General features: G+C 41.9%; 1 protein-coding gene across 2 annotated transcripts in view; it reads right to left on the bottom strand.

Moving 5' to 3' along the window:
- Positions 1 to 16,391, bottom strand: part of LOC128874079 (uncharacterized) — a 62,039-nt gene extending 45,648 nt beyond the window's left edge. For both annotated transcript variants that reach the window (XM_054118361.1, XM_054118360.1), the window contains exons 1-2: positions 14,617 to 16,391; positions 6,788 to 6,863 (exon numbers count right to left, since the gene is read on the bottom strand). The gene's annotated coding sequence lies outside the window, so the exon portion shown is untranslated. The remainder of the gene's footprint in view (positions 1 to 6,787; positions 6,864 to 14,616) is intronic.
- Between the last annotated feature and the right edge of the window lie 49 nt (positions 16,392 to 16,440).

Raw genomic sequence — 16,440 nt, forward strand, 5'->3', positions numbered from 1 at the left:
CATTTTAGAATAGGTGGCAAGGACTGGAGCGATGGAGGTGAGTTAGCTGTACGTGCCGTCAACCCGCCCTTGCCCCTTTCGCCTGCAGTTTAGGGATTAGATCGCTATCGAGATTACGAGCTTGCACGTGGGTCCCTTCCTGACCCTTGGTTGCGCGCGTGCCCCTTTTACGAGTTCGGCCTCGTTTAAGGGCTTAGAAAGAAACATAAAGAGACAAAACACCGCCTGTCTTGCGGTCGAAATTACAGCCGCGACCTACACAGGCGTTCCGTGTTCCGTCGGAATCACCGGTTACGGGACTGGCTTTGGCAACAAATTTTCAAAACTTTCCGCTCACGCGAAACGATGCTGCGGTCGTTATACAGGGTGATCCGGGAGGAAATTACAAACGCTTTCGCGAGTGGTTTCCTAGAGCCAATTCTCCCGGCCGAAATGTTGCCTGAAATGTTTATGAGACGCCGCTGCAACCCGTTCGCCGTGGGCAACTCCGACCTAGGGTATGCGGTACACGTGGACGAGGTCCGTTTTCACGTGACGTTCGGTCGCCACTTCTAATGGCGCGATAGAAACCGTTCCTTTGCGATAACATGGTTAACGGACGCTTTTATAACGTTTATTGACTAATTTGCCTTAATCGAACGATTACGAGCATTTTTGGAGAATTTTTGAAACATACAGACTTCTTGGATCAAGGGAGAGTCAGTATCCGAGCAACATGAACCTGAGGATGCACCTGAGGATGCACCTGAGGATACAAACTGTAATGGTTGGGAAAAGTTGGCGATCATCCAGAAGCTATGAAGATTACAACGAGGAATAATTTGAAGTATTGTAAAAGACTGTAAGGCTTGGAGAATTCAATCATAGCACACAAGAATCTTCTCTTAAACGAGTTATCAAGAAGATATTAGTTTGTCTGAAAGATTCTAAAATCTGTAGTGCTTCAAACATTATCATCCTCGACTGGCCCTAGAGGAATGCAAGATTGCATCCAGTGGAGAAAATGCCAAGTTGAAAGAGAATCCACTTCCCTTTTACGGGAAGACATACAAACATCGATATCCATTTACTATTCTTTCTCCCTGAATAACAAATTCGCTCCCGAGTAACCCTCTCAATTCGGCTCCATTAATATCGACTCGTACTTATTGGGAACAAAGGGATCCACGCTTCCTCGTTAATTCAACGGAACCGTTGTCCATTTTCTGTACATGTTCTTTCAGCTATTTAACGGTGTACAATGCTCCTTACTCATTGCCGAGAAGTTTCAGCGTTCCACGAGTCCACACGATGATAATTACTCCGAACACGCGGAATAGAACTTATCGTGTAATGCATGATAAATAAAAATCGTGCACTGCGTTTTATTCGCATCTTATACCCATCTCTGGAGCCAACGATAGATGAACTGGCTCCCGAACCGTGTCTTTTGTTCTCCGTCGTCGATATACGTACGTACTTCTCTTCTTTGTAGTCGTTTATCGACGTCGTGGACAAAACCATCTATCGGTTCCTCGTTTCGCAAACGTCTCGAGAGCGCAGCCTAACGAGCCAATGGTTTCCCAAAGGACGAATGAATCTTGGCTCTGCGGAGAGCCCCCAATTATCCCACGACAACTTCTCCTTCTCCTTGCCTGAGCTTTCCTTAATTTAAAACATGTTTGTTCATTCGACCGATGGAAGTTTAACTTTTCGAGCTTAATCTTTTCGCCGACAATTATTGGCTGGTACCACGCTCTCTACGTGATGACTTATGAGTGTACACAGGTGTGGATATTGCTATTGGCTTCGTATTTCATCGCTGCCGTCTTTTGATTTTATGTAATTATTCTTTTATTGTCTGTTTTTAATTTCGAACTTTTAAATTAACACTCCATAGGAATTGAACGTTTCTATACGAATTCTATAGAGATTTATTTTCGCTATCGTCCCACCTTCGGAATTAATATTTCCTATTAAAATTAAAAGATAAGCTTCCTGTCCCCTTTTTATTTAATTAATCGGTAATCGTACCGCGGCTTCGGCGTACTCGGTGAAATATACACATTGAATACGTCGACCGTATATTCCCAGCGCAGCGACGCGTACGGAGATGTCCCCGTCTCATTAGTTTCAAGCAGAGAGAAGTCAGCCGTGACGAGCATCTTCAACAATGACGAATTTTCACGCGGAAGGACGGAGGAGGAATACGGCCGAGAATGAGCGAACGAGGAAAGGAAAACTAGAGAAACCACGGTGCGAGATCGTGAGGGGGTTGCTTAGGCGGGAAGGGCGAGAACGCGCACGTATTCAGACAAAGTCTTTCTAGAGATCCTGACACCGCCGTACAGGGTGATTCTCGAAACTGGGACATGCTCGTTTACCAACCGCGGATACGAACAATTTACGCAGGACACGGGACCCTGCTATTTTTTGTTTCTGCACCTCCACTACCGTTCTCTTTTGCGTAAATTGATTTCTCTCGTTACTAGACTGCTGTTTATGCGTTTATGACAAATGTGGAGAAGCTATGAAAAGGTATGTATATGTGATGTATATTTTATATATATATATTGTCATTTTATATTAGGGAGACCGAAAAGTAATCAAAATTTGATCACCATTTATTTATTAACACGTTCACTGCCAGACTGATACTCTTGAAAATTTCTACTGCGATTTAATTTTGTTTACAGACTCTTGGAAACTGCGTAATGAAACACTTATTTTTGTATTTAGTTCTGTAACTTCATCAAAATTCAAGTATTTTATTTAAATTCATTTTCTATGACACTCAACTTTCAGAATTAATAGTTTTCGTTTTTCAGTGAAAAGCACTGTCACCCATATATGGGTGACGTGGCGATCAACGTGTTGAATAAATCTTAACACTTTACCGACCGGTAGCGGTTCAAGATCCTATGCCCTTCTCACCGACCGCTCGGCAGCAGATCTTCCTGGCACCGGGCATTGCATAAAAATACAAGAACTTCTAGAGCAAAGCAACTTTTATCTCAATTCGAAGTAACAAATACTTGCTAGTTACCATAGCAGTTACCGGCCGGTGAGCATTGGGGACAAAAAGTCGATTAATCGGCTACCGGTCGGTAAAGTGTTAAATACTAATCAAGAAAATAATTTCCATCACTTTTCCAACACTTTTTGCCAGTGTACAGTTGTTCGATTCCTTTTCTGAAAAAGTCCTTCGATTCTTCGTTGAAAATCTTTTCCAAGTCGAAGACATTCTGATTACTTTTCTGTCTCCCTAATATATAAGCCACGCATTCGTTCAAGCTCCAATTCCTTCTCCGTATCACTGAAAATATGAATTGGTATAAACACCCGCAGTCCACTCGTAATGCGTATCAAGTATGACCATTGAAGGCTGCCATAATGTCTCGCGTTTGCGTTCTGCAAATTAAAACTGTATTCGCCGTGGCAGATTACGTGGCATTGATAACCCTGATTCCTGCGCCAAGTAAAAGATTTGTAAGCGCATTCCATTCGGTTCGCGATAAGTTTACGGCTTGAGTGCTCCCGCTGCTCAAATACACGTTAAACGTGGTAGATTGAATCAGTTTGAAACAGGGTCGTAATAGGTTTCAATAACGATGAGAAAATGGAGTATACCTACCGTGGAATTTTAAAATGTAACAATGCGTACAGAAAAAAAAGAAAAAAAAAAGGGTTTCGACTGCAGCGGTGGAATATTTGAGTAGCTACAGAAATTGAATAATTTCCTCACATAAAAAAAATGCATATCCTTTAATGGCCACGCGATAATTTTATACGCTGAATGACGACAAGTCGTTTATGCAAAAGTGATGCACGTTGCATTTTTAAATAAAAAAAAAAAAAAAAAAAAAAAAACGCCGGCGAATATCGCACACTCATCGGTTCACCGTTGAAAAAATGGCGATCGTTCGTACCCGTTTATTTATGCACCGTGTGGACCGTTTCGCGAGATATCGCCAACGAAGAAATCTTATTAACATCGAGAAATTGTAATATCTGAATTACGCTGACTCGTTTTGCACGAAAATGACGGCTATTTGACGGCACTTTGTATACCCAGCGACTTTAGACTCGAGAGGTCGCGAAACGTCGCGCATAAACCGCGCCAAAATACACGAGTTACGAGGAGGAGGAGGAGGAGGAGGAGGAGGAGGAGGAGGGAAGGAGGGGCGGGGGGTAGAAGAGAGAAAGAGAGACATGCAATTAAAATATCCGCGCAAATGGAAACACGCCTAGCACGGCTCGAACACGACAGTTTAATTATACCAGAAATTTAATGTGATTTATTTGACGGAAATTTCAACGGTAACTTTCCCAAGCGCGCCGGTTGTACGCGATCAAATGTTTTCCATTCGCGTCACGTTCACGTCGATATTTTTCCGTTCGAGAGATGCGGCATCGGGTAGGCGTATTTCGAACGATGCGTTCTAAAAATTATTAATCGACCCGGTACCATCGATTCGTCGCGAACGATGCTCTCGTCGGAGGAACGTGGATAATAAACTTTTTAAAAGGAAATTTCAGGCATCGAAATGCGATTGAAAAAGAAACAACCTTGCAGATTTTCGAACAGGAACGCGAAGATGGAGGTCGACTCCAAAGGGATACAAGAGGCGAGGTTTCCAATTTTCCAACGTCCGACTGCGCGTCCCGTTGAATATTTATGAAGAAAGTTATCGCTGTACCGATTTCCCTCGATGGCCACGAAGCAAGAAGGGTAGAAATTAGTTCGGAAAAGGTTGACGGGCTTGCGGTTACGCTGAAAGCTTCTCCGATAAATAGACCGTCCGCGAATTACACGGAACTCATTTTACGGATAATGCCCGAAACGTTATGCTGGCGCATACGAAATGCTGCTTACCTAAAGCCTCCACCAACAATCCACCCGGTAAAAATTACGGCGTCGGGTCGAAAAACGTCGCGAATGTATGGGATTTGTTCGTTATCCATTACTCAGATCGAAATAAGTCAAGGAATCTTTTTGTCAAATTGAACGCCAGAGTGACGAATGAGGTAATTACCGAATTCACGTGGAGAGTTTAAAAAGGAATCGCGTGTCTGTGAATTTCGCAACGAAGTAAAACAGAAGGAAAATCTGATTAGCCAGGAGCTTCAGCTTCGAAAGGATCCTCATCTGGATCTTGGAGACACAGTACAGCTAATTTCCATCGAAAAAAAATGCCAATAGAGGGGAAAAACGGGTCGAGTCGCTCTTTTACATTCGCGGCTTTATTTTTACGTTGACCTTTATACGGGGAGGATCTCCACGGTGGCTTTTAATCCGCGAGCAACTAAGCTACCTTCTAGCGACTGCTTTATCTCTGGTGTCCTCTCGAAGGCGCATCGATTATTTAACTTCGATATCGTAAATGGGATCCATCGATTACCGCATAGGCTCCGGCTATCCTCTTCCGAGTATAATGGCCGCTCGAAGACGCGCGTCCCTCCGTCCAATAACTTACATACTTCGCGCATATCTTATGAGTCTATGAAAAGAGTTCGAATAATACCGTTCCCTTCGGTCTTCTTTCCACCGCGATTATTCGAGACGCGTAACCGCGGCTTCGCGTTACAGTCACGCGTCTTCCCCATCGCCTCCTTTCTTCGCGTAACTCGCGCCGAGGAGTTTCCATCGCCGTCCTAACTTATCCCGCGTAAAAAGGGGACGATTTTTCCTAGAGATCGTTGAATAAGGGATACGCAAACTTTTCACTCGAACGGCAAACCTCGAATGTGTAAATAAAGAACCGAGAGTAGGTTTTCCTGTAATTTTACCTATTTCGCGAGTTCTCGGGAAGGTATAAAAATATTAAAAATTAATTTCCGGCAGGTTTTTGCTTTTGGTCAAAGGACCATCGACTTGGTACAACGTACAAAAAGAGTGATACAGGTAATCGTATTACGTTTCACGTTGAACCAATAACATTTCAATTCGAATAACTGTTTAATTGAATAAACGATGTCGCGACTCGGTCACGTAGTGCCGGCTGGTAATAATAACGTTGCCGATAACAATATCCTCCGAAGGCGTGTTTATTCGCGAAACTCGCGTTTAAAAACCGGGAAAACTGGAAAGGAGAGAAAAAGGAGATCTTGGTCGATAGTGTTGTTAAACCGTACCGCGGAAAAGTTCCACGCACGGCGGTTAAACATCCCCTGGCTTTAATTATCTCCGCTAAACAATTATGCCGCGACAATAAGCACCGGCATGCGCTGGAATTTTTGCGCGAGATATTAAAATTCCCGCGATGCTTTAAAACGCGTCCATTGAAATTTATAAAAGCCTTGGACTCGTTGATTTAATCGTGTCGCGTGACCAGCGAAAGCTCGCTTCGAGATAACGACCAATTACAAAATTTCGTAACCCTTACGCCCCCTCCCGCGAGCAAAAATATGTAACGCGATTACATTCGCAGGTGTTTTGATTTTTACCCTTAACCCTCCGCGGTGCGTGTTTTCTGATTTCTTGAATACTTGCGTGAGCTGTATCTGCTTCGTATATTAGGATGCATGGAATAGCGAGTTTAGTAATAACACCTTGTGTCGTTAAGTAGTTGTTTTCACCGCGACAATTAGGCGTGGTATCCTCGAACAAAAGTATGTAATTTAGGAGTCCGATAAGGCCACTATTGCGGTTCGTAAAACGTAAGCACTCGTTATAGTAATTTCAAGTGCTTACGTAGAGTCTAAGTGATTCTCCTCTAATTTGCATAACAAATTTCAAGTTTCGTTTAATATACGTTTCGATTCAAAGGAAAGCGAATGGTAACGAGGAAAATATTTGTTTACTAACCTGCTGCGAGTCGCGCGATCTCGGTACTAGTGGAGATGAGTGGATGCAGCGTAACAACTTTGAGCACATCCTAGTTCTGCAACAGAAATAAATTATTATTTGTGTGGAGAAGTTACGAGTCGAATAGTATGAATCTAAACTAATTATAGATAAACATAAGCATCATCGAAGCGTTAGTTAATAACTTCCCTCTTCAGAAGATGGTTAAGTCAGAAAAAGCAAAAATAAGTATAATTCTTTCCATCCCTAGAATTTCTTATACCAGAGGTCACTGATAATCTAATTCTTTCAATGCTTCAAAAGCGATGAAGTCACCAACCGGTATCTGCTCGCCGTAAATTCCAACTTCTCCTCATCGTTAAACGAAATTGCGAGAAACTTAGGTCGATTAATTAACCGTTTCGAGGATCGACCGCTGACGTTCGAGAAGAATTAATTTGTATTTATCGCGACGCGTCCGCTGAGTGCCGCGGGGGTGTTTGCTCAGCGAAGGAATCGTTTGTCGATTCCGATTCAGGTGGTTCGCGGAATAATTTCAAATCTGTCGGGATCAAAGCGAAACGAATTTTACGGAACAGTTGCGGCGCGAGTTTAGGAAGGAAACGGCGAAACGGGATTGTTTAAACGCGAGAGACGAGATAACGAACGTTTATGGCGCCCATTCGCCATACCTTCGTCGAGTTTCGCTTGCTGGAATCGTTACGATTATTATCTCGAGTTAACTTTATTTCAAACCGAGAGCGAACCGGGGGAATCTCCGCTGCGTCGAAATCGTTTTCTCGTTTCGAGCCGCTTTAAATTACCGTCGAATCGCATTCAATTTTTCTAATCCCTCCGCGAGTCGTCGCCGTAAACTTTCGTCGGTCTATTAGCGATCTCTATCTTTTCCCCAGAATCGTTCCCGGAACCAATTTCTGATCGCGGGATGTCCGATGAAACAATAATCGGAGAATTCTACGTTAGTCTTTTCGTCGAAATGATGAATATGTAGTTTAACGTCTTCTTTTGGTTATTAAGAACTGAATAATTAACAGTCTAGCGTCCTATCAGTCGCGTTTCTATTAGACTGCTAATAACCTCGCCAAAAGTATGAATTTCAAAATATCTACAAATTTTTGCATTCATTTCCAACGAACTTATACTCTGCACGGAGCTCCAAAAGCAACTTCCGTCGTGTCCACTTCACGAACTTTTGAGATGCATAATTTACCAAATTTGTTCAACCTTTCCCGTTTCTTTTTTTTTTTCTCTCGGTATGAATGTGCAAAATGCACGAGTTCCAAATTTTGGTTGGTCTCTTTCATGCATCCATTAGAAACTACCTTTAAAACATCGTCGAAGCGAGGCTGTTTTTTTAAATTTCGGTTCTCGCGTGCCTGGAACTCCCGCAGCCAGTTTAAATTAACGCGTTTACCGAGCTCCGTGGTCCGTTGAACGTTATCCAATCGGAATCGAACGGAATTATATCGAGTCAGTCGACTAATCTGATTTAGAAGCACTTGTCGAATGCTCGAAAGCGCGTTTAATCTTTTGGTGGATCGAGAGTCGAATCGAGGGGGCCGCAACCGGAAGACACGAAAAAGAAACAAGGATAGAACGGTCCGTTGTGAAAAACTAATTTAAATAAGGAAACTTGGACTTGTAGATACAAGGTAGAGAATTAAACAGGTTTCATTCTCTACCTTGTTTTCAGAATGGACGCAGGTTTATTTGTATTTACAAATAGACCTATTGATATGCTTTTCATTAGTACGCGTAAGCCAAATTCAACGTATATTAATATATTAGGTTGTCCGAAAAGTTTCTTTCGTAATTTGCACTCGATTATTTTGTGCGGTAGTGTTTACATGAATAGACGATCTAATTTCTCAGATGTTGATGGTGTAACAGTAATGGAGCAAAATGAATCGTACACAATTCACTAATGTAACATTAGACATAAAATATTGTGTATGCATTACTTATTAATAAAACGAAAGAAACTTTTCGGACAACCTAATATATTGACGTAGGAAATTCTCTTTCAAACTCTTCCTAAATAAACTCTCTAAATAGTCCGGTAGTTAGAGTGTTAATTGCCTTCTTTAAACTTTCTAAAAATAAAAAAAATAAACTACCCCTGGTGGGAGTATCGCACTCGTGCTCCACATAGCGCGTATTCTCAATTCCAAAGATTCGGAGTCTCCCACTCGGTGTACCGAGAGGAACGTTCCAAGGCCAACAAAGCCTCCATCTTTAAAGGTGAGGTATGCTAGATCCCGTATTTAAAGGTCCATTCAGTCGCTAAAAAGGCCTCCACGCTTCCGAAAGCACTTTTTTTTGCGCGAACGTTGAGCCCCGTACGGCGAACTTACCTTGGCGCGCTTTTCACGGCAACCAGGGCCGGTCGCGTTTCGAATTTTATCCCAGTTATAAAGTCGGCCGACGTAAGGAAAAATAACAACCGAGGAAAATAAGCGCCGCGGGCAATTCTCGTTGTCTGGCGTAAAAATCGCGACGTACGAGACCCGACGGGGGAATAGGCGGTACGCGAGACGTTCTCTTCCTACCAAGGGGATTCCTAAATGGAGATTCCGCGATTTCGCGCCGTTTTCGACACCGCAGTGGCACGTTTGGGTCCGATTTATTCGTTCGTTTAGTGCGCAATTTATCGACAAAAGAAGGGAAGAAAACCAAACGAGATACATATTTCATACGATATCTCTGACCGACGAATATCTTTTTATCCAAGAAGGAATACGAGTCAATGCAACAAAACGTGACTCGCGTGTAACATTACGCGCAATTCGGTACAAAAAAAATGTTTATAAATAGAGGTCGAGCGATACAAGGCACCCGCGACGTTCCATTGAAATCCAACGGCAATTCGTTAATTTATTTCACGGTTCGTAGCGTCGAGTGAAAGACACGGAAGATAAAATATTTCGCGTTCCGTCGAGGTTTCGAGGTTGCGAGCAATAATAACAGACACAAACAACAATACGGTTCGCTGGACTCCAACGTTGGTTTAATGAACGAAATATAAGTGTGCCACTCTACGGTTTGACGATTGAGATTTGCTCTCGCCGTCCGGATAAACAGACCCGAATTTCGATGGAGCACCGAGTCTCTCCCAAACGAGATAATGGCACCCCGTTTTCGATCCCGCTGGCGTGTTTCGTCGATCTACTCATTCATGCGTGCACACACGCACACCGGCGCGCGTGTGCAACCGAACGAACGCATCGATAAACCACCCGACGGCACGCGGGAAACTTTCAAAGGTCTTATGGAATTAACCCACTGGGACTGGGAAAAGCATCGGGGCTCGGTCCCCGATCAGACCGTATTAATATGCCAGCGGGAAAGTTTCCCCAGCGACGGTGTGGCTCAAAACGCTCGGAAAATACGGATTTTTGTGCGAACAAGCGGGGATATTTTAGTATTTGAATCTATATTTAAATTTAAGATCGGTGGCGATTAGAGTTAGCAAATGAAAACCTTACGTATAGTAAGCTGGCGTAGCCATTTCAAAAGGCCAATGCCGAATTAACACGATATTTTTTTGCTATTTATTTGCTAATTATTTACCAAAGAATTAATTTTTTTGCTCCAGCCGTATTCGAGAAACAATGGCTGTGCTAGCGTAGCCACTTATGTATCTCTGTTCAATGTACACGCTTAACGATGTACACAACGATATTTTTCAAAATCCGTTGATTTTTAATGTGGACATTTCCGAGCAAAACAATAGAATAATTTAGCAATTTTTTAATCAGCTTGCACGCGGTTAACGGGAACTTTATATGCGGTATCGGGTAAAATCCGATTGCTCCCCCCCCTTCCGGCCAGCCCCAATAATGAATTAGCAACAACGTGGCTGTAGCCGAATACTAATTCGAACGTTTTGCGCGCACGAACGCATCGAAATAATAACATGGCGGAGGAATTGATTTCACGCATTTCCAAAGGTTCAAACGGATCTTTTCATCGAACGCCACTCGCCTGAGCAGAGGGTGGGTTTAAATCGGGGACGGGCGAAATTTTATTACGAAATAGAAACGAAATCGTTGCCGAGATATTTCGGTTTATATTAGTACTTATAAATCGAAACTGCAATTTGTATTCTACGGGCAACAAATAAAAAATAGCGTAGCTTTTTATTCATCGAAATTTGTGTCTGAATAAATATGTTCCTACACGACCATAAAGTAGATGTATTACTTAATGGCCAGATTAATTATACGAGTACTATATCTATTTATTGCTCTTATCGTAAAAAAAAAAAAAAATGTATTTACCCACTTATCGAGATAGCGAATGAAGAGCTAGAAATCATATAAACTTTGATACGTAATCCTCTTGTCCTTTCATAATTCTGTTTTTGTTTCTATGCTTTCTATTTCTATCATTTTATACTCATGGGAAAAGAAGACTAAATGGTTCGATTGAAACGGGCCACCCTGTACGTGGTGCGTCGCTCCCACAGCACACGGCTAACAGTCATCGAAAGAAAATGATACCCGATGCAAGTAAATGTTACTCGTATTACAGATTATAACGGCGTCCATGCATTATCGCCATGGCAAAGATTAAAACATTTTGATAAGATAAAATAAGAAAAGCGCGCGAGGTCTTGCGTTACCAGGCGTTCAACAATTTCGTTCGATGCCACTAATGACATCATACCGTCATTTGTTAAGAAACACGGAGACAGACAGCTGGGCTAATTACGAATTCATTTGTAACCATTTGCCGAGGAACGTACATACGCTTACGTCACCGATCGCTATCCGACGGTAGCTTCGACAAAATTTAATTCGTGGCAATAAACGATAATCAGCGGTCGCCACGTCGCGAAAATTTATGCATCCGTTTACTTTTTTAATTGTCTGTTTAAACCTCTTTTCATTCACTTCGTTTCGTTTTCGATAACTTCGATAAACTTCTTTAACAAAATTTCTAATTTCGTGTTCGTGCACTCGCGTTGACAAAGTTTCAACGGAGAATGATTGATAACATCCGAACAGGAAGTCGTGGGAACCCGAGAAGGCCCAATTCGAAGCTAAGATCTTTCAGATGATACTTAACTCGATCATTTTAGGCCACGTGTCTGGAACAATATAGTTTATAGTGCCAAGATTGCGTGGATTAAAAATTTAGTAACGAGTGAAGAATAAAGAGGGTGTACAAAAGTAGAAATAAGCAAAGTTTCGATAAAAAGGCGTATGTGCAGCTTTATACTGTCACTAACCTAACCTCCATTTAAAATAATCTGTATTAACTAAGTTTTCATTAACTGAATCGAAAGTGGTCGATGATCAGCCAACAGCCGTCGGAAGAATTATCGCTGAATAACGTGGCGTTAACTCGAGCAATGCATTGTACACGTTCGTTTCGAGAATTGGACTATCTTCTTAATTTATATTTCTTCAACCTCTCGAGAGCACTCCCAAATGTTGTAACCCGAACTGATTCTAATCGAAACTGGCTACGTGACAAAATACACGTATCTATCCAATAATAATTTGTATCTTTGCTTTCATCTGATTACATAAATTAACGAAACATTTTTCAATCCTAGTATATCGCGTCGATGTCGAAATATTCCCATGGAAAACAGTAAATAGACAGAGAAATTACTTATTTCGCGTGAAATAACGATACAGAACATACATTACAACGAAACAGCAGGCTTGAAGAGGTTAGCTTCCGTTTACTCGGCGCAGTTGGAACGGGAAAAACCTGAACTCGAGATCGAAAAATTAATTGGTCGATTCCAGAGAAAATATGAAGGCGCGCAAGTCGCACAGGAATGTTCCAATTACTTCGATGATAAATTAGAAATGCTTTCGCTTTTTCCCCGGCTCCGACGGTTGAACAAATCCAATACCTTGCGAGGGAGAAGTTTTCTATACGTATAGGAACCTCAACAATTTTTTTAGATCGACAAACGTACGATTAACCTCAAAGTTAAATTCAACGTCTATGAAGTACAATTGTTGTTTACTTTTCTATTTCATAGAAAATATTTACACGCTGTTGGCTCTCCCTAAAACAATCGCGATCAACGTTGTTATTTGGTTATAAATAAGAGCAACCACTTGTAAATATTTCATTTTCATGAAGTAGACAGTGAATAACAATTTCATTTTACGGATGTTTGTCAACTCTTTGTTGAGGTTTAATAACGAAATATTTTAGTAGTTTGGTATTGTTTCCGTCTATTATCTTCGAAACTGTTATTTCTCTGTAAACGTTCGTTCCCTCTATTTTAATCAGTTTGCCAAAACGGCAGAACGATGGAAATGGTGATTATTTAATTTCGCGAATTGTTTTCGTTAACGAATATATTGTTTGAATCCAATTAAAAGCCGTGAAAGAATTATTATGGTGAAATAATTATGGTGCAAGTCAATGGAACGAAAATTAAGCGTGGGAGGACGTGGACGAAACAAAACGTATTGTCAAAAATGTTCAGACGCGTTTTGGGGTGGAACAAACGCGGAAAGTTCGATAGCGTTGATAATAGTGGCAAAAATCTCGCACGGTAGCATCTCGTAACAGCACCACTGCTATGAAATACCAAGTACACTCGACCGCCTTTGAAACCGGTATAAAAAGGCCGAGCGACAGGCCACTGGAACACGCTATTAAATAGGCCGAGCTGCTAGAAGGGAAATGATTAATCGCTCTGTGAAACCGTCTTTTCACCCTAAAAATTACTCGCATGACGAATGCGATCAATTGATATCCTACTATGCAAATTCCCCCTTCGATATATTCCTCTGACTCGTGATATCGGCGCACGGAAAATGTACCTCGTTCTTTACTCCTTACTTCAAATTCCATCTTTTACAATAACAAATAACCTCAAACTATTGCAAAAAAAAAAAAATAGATTTCTGTAAAATCTAGAATCTTACTATTCTATCTCTCAAAAGTGGAATAAATAAGACTTGTCACAGAATGCACTATGAAAGTTTCCCAAATTATGAAACAAATGCAATGAGAGTAAGAAGGAATATGCATTGGTTGTTATTATTACTCATAAGCCACCCAATCAAGGTTGGAATTACACCTACAGTAAACTATACAGTTTACTTGAATATAGCTTCTCTATATCCCTCCTCTAGATTGAGGTTATGTTGTTGTTTGTTTTCCTCTATCTGAACAATTTTAATAACCAAGCATTACATACTATCAATGATGCACTCATTGGCCAAGTCACGAATATCTCCTGGTATTTTCATATTCCTATTACATCTAACAAGTTTATCACGTGTAAATATAAAACAGACAAGTATATAAGGTTAAAATAAGTAATTATGCATGAATATGTAACCAAATTATCATTGAAGCCTATCCAAAGGATACAAGAAACTAATGTATACATTTCATAAGTAAGATTCAACACGATACACTTGATATAGAAAATTGGAATATCATAAAATGAGGTTACTTCGTTTTAGCCCTAACATGGATTGGTTATGGTTCAATGTGCGGTCAATGCATTACTACTTCCACAGACATGTAACTATCCTTTGATGTTATCATTTCCTGGTTCAAATCGTAGACTCAATTTTGTTCAGCTATTGCTATGAAGATGCCCGACAGATGCTAAGTACTCCGTTTAATTATATATTACATAAAGCACAGATTTCCATCATCGATAACACAAATCATTCCAAACATACCGAACTGTTATCGAGACATTGCTCCTGTCAAGCCGTAAAACACTTGGTATTCAAGACCAAGCGAGGCAATTTTTTTGTGTATGTTTTTCAAGGTAGATACTAATGCATAGACACCCAAAAAAAATATGAAAAGAATATTGTCGGTGTACTCACTCTGTGGGTAGTGCAGGATTTAGGAAGGGTGGTACTGCTGGCAGAGTGGGTAGACACGGTGGTGGAGAACCGGTGAATTGTTTCGGTAGGATGCACAAACATCGGGCGGCACGGAACTCGCGGAGTGGCCGTCGTCTATGTTGCTTGTACACGCTAGTGCCGCTGTCCATGCATCACGTACGCGTACCGTCATTCGGCGAAACCTGGAGGGCTACGTAAGCGCGTATATCCAAGTGGTCGGGGATCACGAACACGAAATACGCACACGGCACCGGGGTACGACGTGAGGACAAGGCACGACACAACACGTATACACGAACACGGTAACGCACGGGGCTACGCACAAATAAAAGTAACGACGATCGTGAAACTGTCGAGACACCACCTTCGAGGAAGCGAGAATTCTTCGGAATAAGTGTGACGGCGGGGGCTACGGATTAATATGGCCGTCCCTCGTTGACATGGAGTTTCGAGTCACGCGTAAAATGCAACGCCGTGGAAACGCAAAAAACAGGTTGACCAGGGTATCATTGGCGAGAGAGAGGCTTGTTCGCGTACGACGCTCTCGCATTTGTTTCACTCGCGGCACCACACACAACCACCCGCGATTCTACATGCGACTATTCACTTCCGTATTCACCCTTGCTGTATTTTCCACGCGATACCTCCAGCTTTCTCTTCTTTCTTCTCTTCCTACCTCCGATCCTCGTTTGTTCCTCTCTCTGTCACACGCGATTCCCTTCAACCCCTCGTCGAGCACGTTCTTCGCTCGTTCTTCCTCTTTTCTTTCTCCTCTCTCCCGTTTCTGGCCGTTTTCGTCGACAATTGGGAGAAGAGAGATCCAGTGAACACTGCACTCGCGTTTCTCTATCACCGAGAACTTCTTCGATATATCGTTTCCTCGTACGGGCACACCACGAGGATCGTGGAAGCATTCGAACGATCGCGTTCAATTCACGCTTTTCGAGGACGTGACGCGGCCTTGCTGCGAACGACGTCAACATCACCACCGTACGCTTTCATGGCGGCCATCTTTTTCGAGATATGCGAATCGCGGAACGGGAAACGCACACGCGTGTATGTATGACGTACACATGCATACACGTGCGAGTCACTGGGCGATACGTACATATACGCAATATGGCCGACCACCACGAGACCTACCAACGAGACAGAACCGAAAGAGACACTTGGGCCCACGCACACAATCGTAAACTCGACCGTGCCAGCCTGGATATTTTGGATGGCGAACGACTAGCCGGACGAACCGGACCGAAGAACGAGGAACGGTTGACGTTCCTTGTTTAATAGGGAATTGTGGCGCTGCTGTTCGTTCTCGTTTAAAATTTCAACCGGAGTCCATTTTGAATCCAACTTGGTTTCACTTGACCGCTTAATTTGAAACAATGGATGAAATATAATATCTTTACTTTTATTTTCACTTAAAAGTACAAAATAAAGATACGTTTGAACACTGCATATAAAGTGGATGGTATTCTAATGAATGGAAAATTTTAGACAAATCTCACTTGCTTCGTATTATACTACGAAAATTATTTCTCTCTTTTGAACATATAGATTTAATGTATATCTAGGGACTTTATTCTTGTTTTCCTTCTGTTTTGTCTTCTTAAAACTCCTCGACCAATCACGATTCGATTCTCAATTTGATACGTTTGACAATCTGGGAATACTCTGATATTTCGTTTTTGTAAAGCTAGTTTTGTTATGAGAGATTTTAATTCGTGTTTGCGTTTTTGATGAATTTTCTTAATTAGCCAGTAGCGTGCATGTCCATATGTATCGATGGTTAAGTAGGGCGAA

This window comes from Hylaeus volcanicus, chromosome 3 (assembly GCF_026283585.1).
Source record: "Hylaeus volcanicus isolate JK05 chromosome 3, UHH_iyHylVolc1.0_haploid, whole genome shotgun sequence".
Lineage (NCBI taxonomy): Eukaryota > Metazoa > Arthropoda > Insecta > Hymenoptera > Colletidae > Hylaeus > Hylaeus volcanicus.